This window comes from Strix aluco, chromosome 1, assembly GCF_031877795.1.
Source record: "Strix aluco isolate bStrAlu1 chromosome 1, bStrAlu1.hap1, whole genome shotgun sequence".
Classification (NCBI taxonomy): domain Eukaryota; kingdom Metazoa; phylum Chordata; class Aves; order Strigiformes; family Strigidae; genus Strix; species Strix aluco.
The window spans coordinates 149242963-149255531 of NC_133931.1; the positions used below are offsets into that span (position 1 = coordinate 149242963).

At 40.4% G+C, this 12569-nt stretch overlaps 1 long non-coding RNA gene across 1 annotated transcript; it reads left to right on the forward strand.

Annotated features, from left to right (window-relative positions):
* Window positions 1–7910: 7910 nt before the first annotated feature.
* Window positions 7911–9947, forward strand: LOC141934246 (uncharacterized). Its single transcript, XR_012626295.1, has 2 exons — window positions 7911–8905; window positions 9324–9947. It is a non-coding gene; the product is annotated as an uncharacterized LOC141934246 (long non-coding RNA).
* Window positions 9948–12569: the final 2622 nt, after the last annotated feature.

Genomic DNA, 12569 nt, shown 5'->3' on the forward strand with positions numbered 1-12569 from the left:
ATAGGAGATATGAGGTTGCCATGCAAGAGCTTAAATTTTAAAAAGAGCTATTTGACATCCAGAAGTCAGCATTTTCATTTCTGTCCATTAGTGAAACAATTATGGTTTCACAATGGAACCTGAAACAGGTTCCTTGTCTTCAGTTCCTTGAGTTGCTGTGTGAGCCACTGGAGGGCACTGGTGGGTAAGTGACCAATTCCCCCCGCTGAACAGTTACCTTGCTTCCCATTTATTCTGAATTTCCTTCGGTTCCTGTATGACTGCAGCTGTCTTACACTGTTCCTTGTCTTTGGAGATGGTTATAGTTCAGCACCAGGTGCATGTGTTGTAGATCCACTGGAAGTGAGACAAAGAGCTTCCTATAAAACACCCAACATCTATTGCCCCCGCCCAAGGCTCTGTCTTGCCTGTCGTCTAAAACCGTCCCAGACCAGGGCAACAGCCACTATCTCAGCTCTTGGACAATATGTTCTGTGAGATCTTTCAGCGTCGCTTGGGTTCCCTTAATGTGTGCCCAGCAATGCTTGTTTCTGTTGCTTCTTGAATTTGCAAGAGCCTGGAAAATTACGAGAGCACATTGTGCTCTGTTTTGTCAGCCTTCACACCAGCTAAAGGGGTGGGAGGTGATGCAAGTGTTTAACCAGGGAAGGGAAGGTCTACTACTTAGGTGTGGGGCACCATACTGCAAAAGAAGTATGGTATTTTTGGTGAACAGAATAATGCACTGTCTACCTGAAAGCCTCAAAGCATTTCATAAAATGAGAGCAATGTTGTAATTCCTCATTTGCAAATCGGGATACTGAGACAGGTATAGGTGGCTGCCCAGCAAACCTGTGGCTGGATGCATTTTACTCCTAATTTTAAGCCAGAGTTTCAACCATAAGGTCATTTCTCATTGTACTTTTTTGCTCAAAATTGTATTTATTTTAAGGCTGCATGAAATCAACTAGTAGAAATAATATGTAGGTATTTAAAACATACCATCCAAAGGGCTTTTAATTCTAGTGAGTGAGTCAACAGGAAAGGAAAAACCATCACAAGAGAATTAGAATGGATACACTTCTTTCAGATGGGCATTATCTTCTGAAGGGGTGGTGCTTTCTCACCAAATCCGTGCTTACAGGCTGGGTGTCTTTGATCGTCCAACTGCAAATAACACCCAGGCTGGCCCTGAGATACAGGAACCATCGCAGACAAGAAGCCAGTTTCCAATGGCCTGTGCTGATGCTTCTTCATAACATTCCCACCCTGGACTTCATTGTGAGGGGGGGAGTCATATGAATGAAGTACAGAGGTATCACAGGGACTGGTTAATGCTGAAATAAGATGTTTTCCCAGAACACAGAGCACTTCATATTATTAGAAAGAGTAAAACTATTTCTCTTCTGCCTGTTTCCTGGCCCCACGGAATTTTCTCCTGTGATTTGCTATGAGCTGATAGAAATCTGAGCACTAAAAGGTAACACTTCTATTTTGAATAATGGATGAGACGAGTATCAGCCTTCAATCCCAGCATGTGCAAAGGAGAGGTGTTTGGCATTCAGATTAAATGAAACCTCCTTCTCTTATCAGTCTGTTCTAACTTGATTTCAGATTCCTGCCAATATGCTTTGGGTAGGGACTTTCAGATACTCTCGATCTATCAGTCTAGTCCTGCTCTTACTGAAAGCAGTTGCAGGACTGGATTCTAAGAGGAGAACGGAAGGGTGACGCCCAGCAGAACGGCATCTCTGTCGGAGTTCCCCATGCATAAATCTAATTAACCTATTTGTTATATTTACCTATTACCTACAGTATCTGTTTTAAAGAGATGATGTGAGGAGTAACTGTAGGGAGCACTGGGAACCATATGTTATTTCAGTAAGTTGCTAGAAACAGCATGAATTACTGCTTTTAAATGTATGTCCTTCTTGTAACTCATGCTGAAGGAATTAGTGGATAATAAAGCACAGCTCTGACCTGTGAGCGGTCTTGATTGTTTAGGTGGGGGTAACTGGCAAGGTCTGCTCAGTATAATCCATATTGCACTCTGTGATGTTAGCGCTGCTTGTTGTGGCTACACTGTGCATTTTGTTTTCTTAGCTGGATGGGAGTCCATGACTGGCTTTCACCCTACAGCTTTTCTTCATATGTATTCCAGCTTCCCCCTCATCTTTATGGAGCTGCCCCTGTATGTGCTATTTTGGAGTGGACCTTAAGAAGGGTTCTTCATATCTAAAAGTGGCTGTGTGTACATCCACACACATATGTTCATCTATACAGGTAATCCCCTACCTATCTTTTATTGAACATCTACATGCACAAGGAAGCCTTGCAAGGGGCTGGGAATTTTGCACAGGTTTTTAGCAAGGCCACCAGGAGGACAGATGTTCAGCTGCCTTTGCACCAGCTGTGTCCATCCATTCATTTAAAGCTGCTTGGTTGTGAAGTTAGTGCTTAGATCTCCCCCAGACCATCCTACAGTCTCTGGGATGGCAGTAAGTCAGCTTGGGTTAATTGAAAACATTGCTACTGTTCTAGGGGAACAGTATCACATCTATGCTACCAGTCGTTAAGCTCTGAAATGCTGTGTTTGTAAAAAATAGAGCATATTCCATGTTTAGGTGAAAATAATAATGACATTAATTGAACTAGTTTGCCCTTTCTTTCTACAAATCCAGGTTCATTATAAAACCCATTTTAAAAATTGCAAACTACCGCATCACATTCTTGTCACAGAAACATACTTCAGCTCTCAGTGTGACAGATTCTTTATGAATAATTTGTTTTGAGGACTTAGTGAATATCTTTCAGTTTGATGATTATTGAGCACAGGCATGTGGTGGGCTCAGAAAGTAACAGCCTTGGGGATTTTTAGTTCGCTTTTTTGTTTTTTGAAGGCTGGAGGGAACTGGAAAGCAAGCCAAATCTGTTAGCAAGCACTGGCTGGGTTCCTGATCTATGTAAATAGTAATACAGAAACATTTATGAAGCATTAGCTAGTATTTAAAATGCAAACTTCAAACACAAAATACTTCCACCACAGCTTCTCAGTAACTGTAAGCCATTTTTTTTAACATGTTATTCTTTTTGTGGTACCTGATCCCCATATTGTTGCATCAAGGATAAACCAAAATGTATACATGATTTTGAAGGCTCAAAATACTCACTTGAAAGCATTTTAGCAAAGTGAGCTCAAAGCAAGCGGCTCTGTATTGTGATAGCTGAGCAGAGACTGCCCTGCTGTGCCTGTGTTTTGGATTAAAGCCCAATTTTTGTACAAGTGTTTTTAGTGGTGTATTTAAACCCAGTTTAGGGATTTTTCTAATTTCCACTTACTGTGCAGAGTTGCATTTGAGTGTGACAGAGATGCTTCGGTTTTGGTTGGTTTTTTTTAATGTAGACTTCATCAGCATAATTTTCTCCAACCTTCAAGTTAGGTGGTAATTGCAATAGCACTTAGTCATGCCAGTCTTCCTTTGTCTGTGTTTAGTCTTACCCTCTGGTTTTCTTCATCTGGATTTTTTTCAGGCTGTAGGCTATTACAGAGAAGAAATACCTTTCATTACTTCCAGAGCTTTAGCCAGCATGGCAAAAACAGGTCAGCAATATTGCCATCTGCATTTAGCCTTGTCTTGTATGTGTTGCCCAGTAGAGAGGTTAAGTGTGGAATAAGGTCTTACAAACATTCATACTGTTGGGTTTAATCCTTCTGCCACTTAGATCTTTCTTCATATATTCACTGTTTCAAAACAGCAGAAGCTCAGGGGTTTTTTCTTAGTGGTATTCCCTGGTGCAGTTGCTCAGGTTGCTTTAAGTCTAGAATATGTAATCACACCAAAATCTTGGTAGCTAGCAATGATCTTCACCCAGCCAGAGAGCTTAAACTTTGTAACAAAAGCTGCTTAAGTTGAGTCTAATGTATTCCTACTCTAAAGCCATAGTATCCTATGTGTATGTTTAGCATACCTAGTTACCATACTAATTTAAATAATTCTTTCTTTTTTTCCTCAGAAATTTTGTCCCCAATTTATCCATGACTATACATTATTCACAGATATATTCTAAAACTTGTAATTCAGCTGCTTGTAACCATTTGGCAGAGGAATGTGCAGTTACCCAGTATGACAATTTCTAGGTGTGCCTTTTCTTCCAAAATACAATGCGGTTGCCTTGACAGTTCTGGGCACTGTAGAGCAGCAGAGGTGTTTCCCAGCAGACACAATTAGCTTTCTGAAAGTGATCAGATTAGAAATGACAGAAGAGAATGGAATGGGCTTGGACAGGTAAATTGTTTTAAGTGTAGCTTGTGTACACTGGGTGTGGAGAAGAGAGGGAACAGAACTAAAAACACTGCACTTACTGGGGAGTGAGACCAAGTCAGTTTTAACCAGTGCAAGAGGTGGTAATGCAAGAACATGCACTAAAATACAGGAGGAGTGAAGACAAAGCTGTTGAGAGTTGATTCGAGCCCCTTTTTGCCCATCATTCTGTACCAGGCACGGCTTCACAGTAACAGCTTAGTGCAGCAATGTTCTCTTCAAAATAAAACCTGGGAAATGTCTCCTCAGAGAACTTAGCAGTTGCTCAAGTGGAAGAGAGATTTCACAAGCACACTTGGTATTATCAAAATGCACTGAGATATAACAATTGCTGTTGATATTCCCCCTCCCTTCCATGTATCGCTCTCGAGGCAACAGATGGAAAACTCTTGAGATGAGAAGAATATGCTGTTCATGCACTCTAGACAGCTTATACAGAGGAAATATGCACTTTACTCGCTTTGCAGTGGGATCATGAAAGTTCAGAAAAATGCACTGATAGTCATGAGAAAGGCTAGCAAGAGAAATAACTGCAACCTCCTTGGGGTAAAGACCCCCATTCTTTCTTGCACATGCTGCATTAAACAAGTGAGAAATAATCAGAGGTGTTGGCGACCCCACCATCAGTTTGTGATTTTTCTCAGAGCTAAACTAAGCAGGATTAGGTCTGACTAAGCAGTCAGAGATAAGCTCTCAAAGGAAAGCTCCTCAAAATGTTCTTCCTGAAATTCTGAGGGAATTTTCTTCCTTTTCTCGTGCAATTGCAGATTCAGAGCTGGAAGTGGGAGCCCTAGTAATAGCCAGGTACCCATAACCCTGGCTGTTAAGGTTTTTATGTGATCCTAACAACCTAATAATTATAATGCTACCAGCAGCTGTGGCCTGGTGTTAACAGAGGTTGAGGCTAAATGGTAGAAATTGAGCAAGAACACTCCAGGGACACTCCTGACTCCTGATGCATTTTTATCAAGCTAAAATAGGTCCTGACCCACAAGTGGACTGGAAATCTTGCTGGTTCCTTCCACCTGAGAACTCGTGTGTTGTATACAAGCCCTCCCCTAGCACAAAGCCAGCATCACTCATTTTCTCATTGCTACTGTAATCAATCCTTAAAGTGAAGAGCAAGGGACTTGATTACATGATTTGTGAATTATTGCATCTTGGGGTTGTGGGGGCACAAAAAGCACTTCTGTGAACTGATCGCATTTAGATAGAACCCATCATGTCAGCATGTGGGCTGGGTCAGGGGAGCATCCAAGGAGTGGTATTGGGAGGTTTGAACATCTCTGCCCTACTAATGTTGGGACAGTAATTAGGCCCAGACTGGATGGGCAGATGGACTTTAAGAAACAGAGTGGAAAGGCCTGGTATGGGAAAATTTGAGAAGCACAGCTGCAGGTACCTTGTTTTACTTACTGAGTTGTACTAGACTGATTTAAAACTCATTATGTTACAATGACTGGGAACTCTGCACCAGGCAATCAGGCCTCAGATGAGTCCCTCTTGAATGCATCACTAAAAATGACAATGTGGTTTATTGTCACAGAAGTTATAGAGTAAATAAGCAGGGAACTGAAACTATTCAAGGCAGCCTGCTTGAGTCAGGATGAAAGCATTTCATCTGCACTGTTACAAGGAAGTTCCTGGGATTGCTGACTCTGCTGAACACGTCCTAAGGAATCGGTGACTTCATTCCCCAGGACTGCTTGTTGTCTACCTGCCTCCATGTGTTACATTCATGTTTTAAAAAAGGAAATGCATGCATGTGCACAGACTACACTTGAACAGGGAAAATGCTTAATTTTCAGTCTGCTCTGAGTTCTGAAGTATTAGTGTTAACATAAAATTTATCTCTATTCAGTGCAGTTTTCTTGGGCTTACCTAGTCACAAGTGTTTGTGTAGCTAGATAGAGTTTTGGAAAGATTATTCTGCTTTCAGAAGCATTATCTGGCTTGAGATGATTAATAAAATATATTGAAATGTAGTAGTGAGATTTCAAGAAATAGCTGATCTTCATGTGAACTTTAATACAGATTTGGAGTGTTTGGGGTTGGTGGTGGTTTGGGTTGGCAAACTTTTTATTTTCTGTACTGCCTTTGAGTGAACACAGCCGAGTGCATCTGCTTCAGTCCAGTATTGTTGACTGATTATAATGCATTGGTGGCTTTTTTTAGCACTACTTATGTCAGGGGATGCACTACCGCACACACACAGGGTAAAGGTAGCTTCTCTGTGTAGTGTTAATGGAGATACTACACCTCTCGCTGTCACTCATCTTATGGCTGATACTTGCTAAAAGTTATTTTCAATGCCATTAATGAAATACTGTGAAATAATGGTTTCTTTTTCAAGGCAGAGATACATACAGACCAAGGATGTGGGGGTTGTAGTCCTTCAAGTCTTGCCTCTTCTTTACTTCCCCAAATTTGGAGGTGAACTTGAACTGTATCACTCATACTCAGATGAGGTAGGCTGTGGCTCCGCTGTCCCTCCATTCCCCTCTCCTACAGAGGCAGTTGTCGCGCATCCTCGCAGCTTCCATTCTGCGCTCTTGCAAGAAGACACAACTGGATATTTGTCTTTGCACTACAGGTGCCTTCACCAGCATCTTTTTTTCTCCCCTTTTCTGTATGTGTTTTTTTCTTCCTGCTGGATGCCTTACATGCAGTTGCTTTGCAGATAGGAGTACTTTTGCAGGCTGGAGGATTTCACCTACAACTCATCTTCTGATTAGATAGATACCTTGAAATACCCCTTAAAATATCCCATTGTTGTTCATTGCTATTTATGAAGATAATTTATCAAATCCTGCATTTTAGCACTGATGAACTTAAGTAATCCCCTTACTCATATTTCTCTTACTTGTGGATTACATGAGGAATTCCTTCACTAGTGAATTCAGACAGTCCTTAAAAGTAGGCTTCTAGCACAAAAGGAGTGCTTGTATGCAAGAAACAATCTCAGATTTCATCAAAGTAACAACTGGTTTGAATACATCTTTGCTAACTTTGATGTTTTTCCTTGTACTGCCTGCTTGAACAGTGAATAGCAAAAATGTGACCTCCCTGATTAGTACTTCACTGAAATAGTAATCATAATGTCACTGAAAAAGAGAGCACAGCAGTTTGATGCGTGACCTTCATTTGCATGCACTGATAGAGTTTGTTTCCTAAGCCTTTGATTGAATCCTTGTGAGGAAGGCAAGTGAGTTATTTGATTGGCATATTCAGAGAACCACACATAAGATCATATATTTGATATATTTAGTGATTACTTTTTTATATATATATATATAATTTTCTGGGTCTAGGAGACATTCCTTTAATTGTATGGGTATGTCTGTGTGTATGGGTATGTATGTATGTCTGTGTACATACATACACACACACATATATATATATAAAAAAAACAGTTTTCTGATGTGCTGAGGAGATAAAGGTTAAGTTATTGTCCTACCTGTCCTCATCTTCCTTCATAGTCTTTTAACCTATTGGACAATTCTAGCTGAACATAACAAATTGGAAGAGCACCAAAAGATGTTGAGTTCTTATAAATGCCAAGAAAACATGCTGAGGATACCCTCTTAGTAGAAAAAAAGGTACATGGAGTAGATGATTGACCTTATAAAGACTCTGACTGCAGCAAGCATTTCCAATGGAGCCTGAACATTCTTGAACATTAAGATGAGCCAACCTCAAAGTTCATAGGAAATGAAGCTTCTTAATTGTGGGGCTTATAGGGACGTCTTATAATAAATCTCATGTCAGAATTGTCTCATAGTTAGCATTAAGCCAGACATTCACAAATATATGATGGACTTAATTAACCTCGATATTAGTAATTAGAGCCGCATCCTCTGCATACTCCAAATCTAATACTGCAGTCCACAGGGCTGTGCCAATTCACATAATTTAAATACCTAGGTAATTAGGTTGACCTCAACAGAAAGGCTGTATTTTAGCTGCACTATGAGCATTTAGTAAAATCCTTCTTGGTATGTTTTTCTCATGGTTCAAAGAACTTAGATAGCCTAACTCCTATCAGCTCTTCTCCCAATCTCCTAAAATCCCCAAATGAAAACCTTTTCTTCTGAAATTCTCTTTTCCCTCACTGATCTAGCAAAAAAGCGTTATCCATGCTCAGTAGCTAGTTAGTAGGGTGATAAATTACTTGACAGGATAAGCTTTCTCAAGACATGTCATTAATGGGATAAGCTTTTGTTCTGAGGAAATCCCAGTCCCTCCAAAATTCAGCCTATATCCATTCCCTGGCAGCTCTATAGTCTGATACCATGCACCGTTCTCACACAGCCCAAAGCCTGCAATTTTCAAAGCAAACTAGATGAATGGAGAAATTTAACAAAATTTGGTTTTCTGATTCCTTTAAAAATCCCAGCAGGTTTTGCTAGACTGGCAACAGAAAACACACCCTGTTCCCCATAAATACATGCAGCCATAATAGAAAAATCATTCTCTCTTCTATTTATCTCCTATTTCTCCATTTCTCTTGCAATATTGTTTTCAGGAACCTAGAACAGAAGAATGGACTAAGTGCCTTGCATCACTGCATCTGTTTTTTCATGCACTGACACAAGACTTACCAGGTATCAGCAGCTTTGCATGCTGGTTTTGTGCATATTTGTAACACTAATGCTATGAAAGCATCCAATAATTATTTATAGTCATGAGCATTGTTCTGTGTATTCTAAAACACTGGTGCCTGCTTTGAGTTGAACTTGACTTTGTTTTGTGCTGGGAAGATTTGGTTGGTTGGTTTGGTTTGGTTTCAGGGCTAAGACTGTTCTATGAATACAAATAATAAGGTCATTTTGTTCTTTGTGTTCATAGAAGTCTGTTGGCACTGGTCTTCTTGCAAAGATAAATTGCTGATTTGAAAATACCAGTACCAGATTGCTCAGTCACTTGGAGATTTCAGACCATTGGGTGGTCTAATGTGTTCCTCTGTTAAAATTTTGCTTTCCATCTGTTGATGGTTGAATGTCAAATGTCTTTATCCCATAGTACCAGAACGGCTGTGCAAACCAGTGTGAAGAGCAGTAAAACATGTGCCTGCAGTTCTCTGCCTTCTCCTTCCACTGCTGTGTTCTCCAAGACTTAGGTCAGTGCCCCGCTGAGCTCCCAGTTCTCCTCTCCAGCACTTCAGTGCCCTACGACAGAGCATGTGCACTCTGGTGCCTCTCCCCAGCCAGCTGCTGCCTTTCTCCGCAGATCCTGTAGTCAGCCCACTGGCCTTCTTGTTTTCTCTAGATGACGATTTTCCACCTTTAAATCTCACAGCCCACCTGCATAAAACTGATTCTCCCAGTGCACTTTTGATTACCCAACTATTGCCCAGGCACAGCCCAGCCAGCAAGGTTCCTGAGATCCTTTATTCTGCTACTGCTTCAGCACAGGGAGGTGATGTGTGGGGCATTGGAACTGCATGTGTATTGTACAGCTGGGTGACTAGAGCATTAACAAGACTGTAGCTTTATGGAATTCACTGGAATTCATTTCTGTGGTTTCTCAAATCACTCAGGTCATCTCTTGTCATGTTCTATATAATATAGACAAAAAAAACTTTGTCAACGTGAACTTAGTAAAGAGTGTATTTTAAATAAATCCATAGCTTTGAATTATAGATTTAAAATGATGGAGAGTCTACTGCTTTACTTAATAGATTATTCAAGTAGCTAATTATGCTGTATTAAAAAGATAAGTTAAAAAAAACCAAACAAACATGCTTTATTTTCAGTCTGAATTTGTCCAACTTCAGCTTCCAGCCGTGGTATCTGGTTAGGTTTTTGCCTGCCAGCTACTGGGTATCTTCTCTCTGTGTATATACACGCACAGCAAGCTCAAGTCACCTCCTAATAATTCTGCATAATATAAGGCACACTTTAGGTCTCAGGCATGTTTCAGGGTGTTGTACCAACCACAGCAGAGCAAGGTAGCTGTCTGTTAATAAAGCTGATGGCAGAAGTTATGAGGTGGCTGTAAACTCTCTCCCTAAACATGGATGATGCTGTGATGAAACCAGGGTGGAATTGTTCAGTCTTTCATTAATTATCTAAAACCAAATATGGCACTGATAATTGTGGAAGGTGATCTTTTCCTCCAGCTGTTTTGCACTGGGCTTGGGTGCTGTATAAACATTGCCTGCTATGATTTACATGAACACTTAGGCAAGCACCATCCTTAATGAGTAGAAAACATACACATCTTCAGTGGAAACATAGATATTCTCAAGTACTGTAATCACTAGCATGTGTTGGTACTGTAGTAATATTTAAAGGTCTGCGGAGGACTGGTGACCCCAACTTACAAATGTGCCTCAGGGAAGGGTATCTGGATGTGCTCAGGGGTAGAATAAGCTCCTTCCTCACATAAACACCGGACACTCTTGAGTATTCAGGTGACTTGTGATTTGCACATGCGAGAAGGCACGGCCACCAGCTGTGCTCGGAGCTGTGCTTGTAGGCTCACTGTAGAGAAAGACAACTGAGGGCAGCTGAGGAGCAGCCTGTGAAACACAATACGGGCATCTGTAATGCAGGTGCGTTACAGATTTGAGGTCCCTGACCCCGAAGTATGAAAACCACAACTCCCCTTCTGAGATTTGTGCATAGACTTCACACTTCTCACTACGAACTCTTCTCGTAATTTGAGTAGATGTGTTCTCTGCCCTGAAGTTAAGCACATGCATACAGCTTGCAGGGATGGTGTTCTAAGTACAGATCGGCGCTGGAAGAAGCAAGCAATTTTTCCTCAGCACAGTATCTAAGACACAGTTGTGTTTCAAAGCTGGGAGGGATTTTTAGATTCCCAGAGCAGATAAAACAGCTGGTGAAAGGCTAATGCACAGAAAATACATGGCTTATGTAATTTGTGATTTCTTTTCTTAGCACAGTCTCTATCACCAAACAGGTTACTTAGTGTCATAATGGGTTTCAAAACTGGAAAAAAATAAATTAAAAAAAATCTAAAAGTCAGTATATTACTGTTCACAGCACGAAATTAGTTCTCTGTATGGCAGCGCGTATGTTCTAGGACAGCTTTTCGGCAGGTAAAATGTCTGTGCGTCTACAGTCAGACCTTTGTCCATATAACTCAAGTAAACTTCACATAAAGAAAGAAATATTTGCAAGAAAAGGTGTACAGAACATAAATCAGCTAAATTTTGCATTTTCCAGCATTAGGGTAGTAACTTATGTATCTGATGATCAAATCCCATGCACTGTCGCTGCTCGGACTGTAGTTTCAATTGGTGTTGATTTTATGTTCATTAATTTTGGGGTGCTCAAGCTGCAAAACCAAACAAGCCTCATGTTCAGTAACCCCATGCACAAACACACACAGATCCTCTACAGATTTGCAGAACAGCCATTTTGACAACATGGGCATCTCATCTATTCACTCTGTTGCAGCAACATTAGAAGATCCAGGTATCTCAATCATGAAAGCCATCTTTACTTTGCAAAATACCAGTTCATACACAGAGTCATTTACCTTGATTGATCATCAGGCATGCCTATAGCACATGTCACTACCAAAGTACAAATCAAGTATTTCTGGTTTGGGTTAGTATAAATCAACTTTTCTGTATGGTCGTAAGCCACCATAGAGTAATATATGTTATTAATTATTTACTTAAATATGTTTGTAGCTCAAAGCCTACATTTTGTTGATTCAAAAAAGCCATTAAGAATTATTTCAGACATTTACTGATGTAATGCTAACTAAAAATATCTCATCCTCAGATTAGCACAGTGGGATGTCAAGGGTGAGAATATCTGTCCTGGACATCTGACAGGAATCCACGTTCCTTATCCATGACCTGGGTTCCGCAGAAAGTACAATTCCTTGCTTTCCCTCTTCAGAATAAGTTCCCTTAGCTTTCTTAGATCACTCCTAGGTGATTTAAAAGCAGTAAGCTTTTGTTGTTGACTGAAATCTGCTGATGACCTCTCCTTTTGTTTACTTGTTTTACTTACCTAAAAAAAAAAGTCTTGAATAACCTTGGCATTTGAAAATTCTACGATTTGGGAGGGGAGAAGGGACAATGATCTCAAAAATGTGGATACCTCAGGATCTGAGAACCAAACCAGCTTAAATGGCAGAATCTGTTCATTAGATATTGAGACATTCAGGAATAAGCCCTTTACTCAGGAACCTGATAATACTTGCATTGGCTATTTTGCTTTTACCAAAACATTTACATTGAAAGGCTTCACCAAATTAAATATTTTTTTCTAATCAGAGTTTACT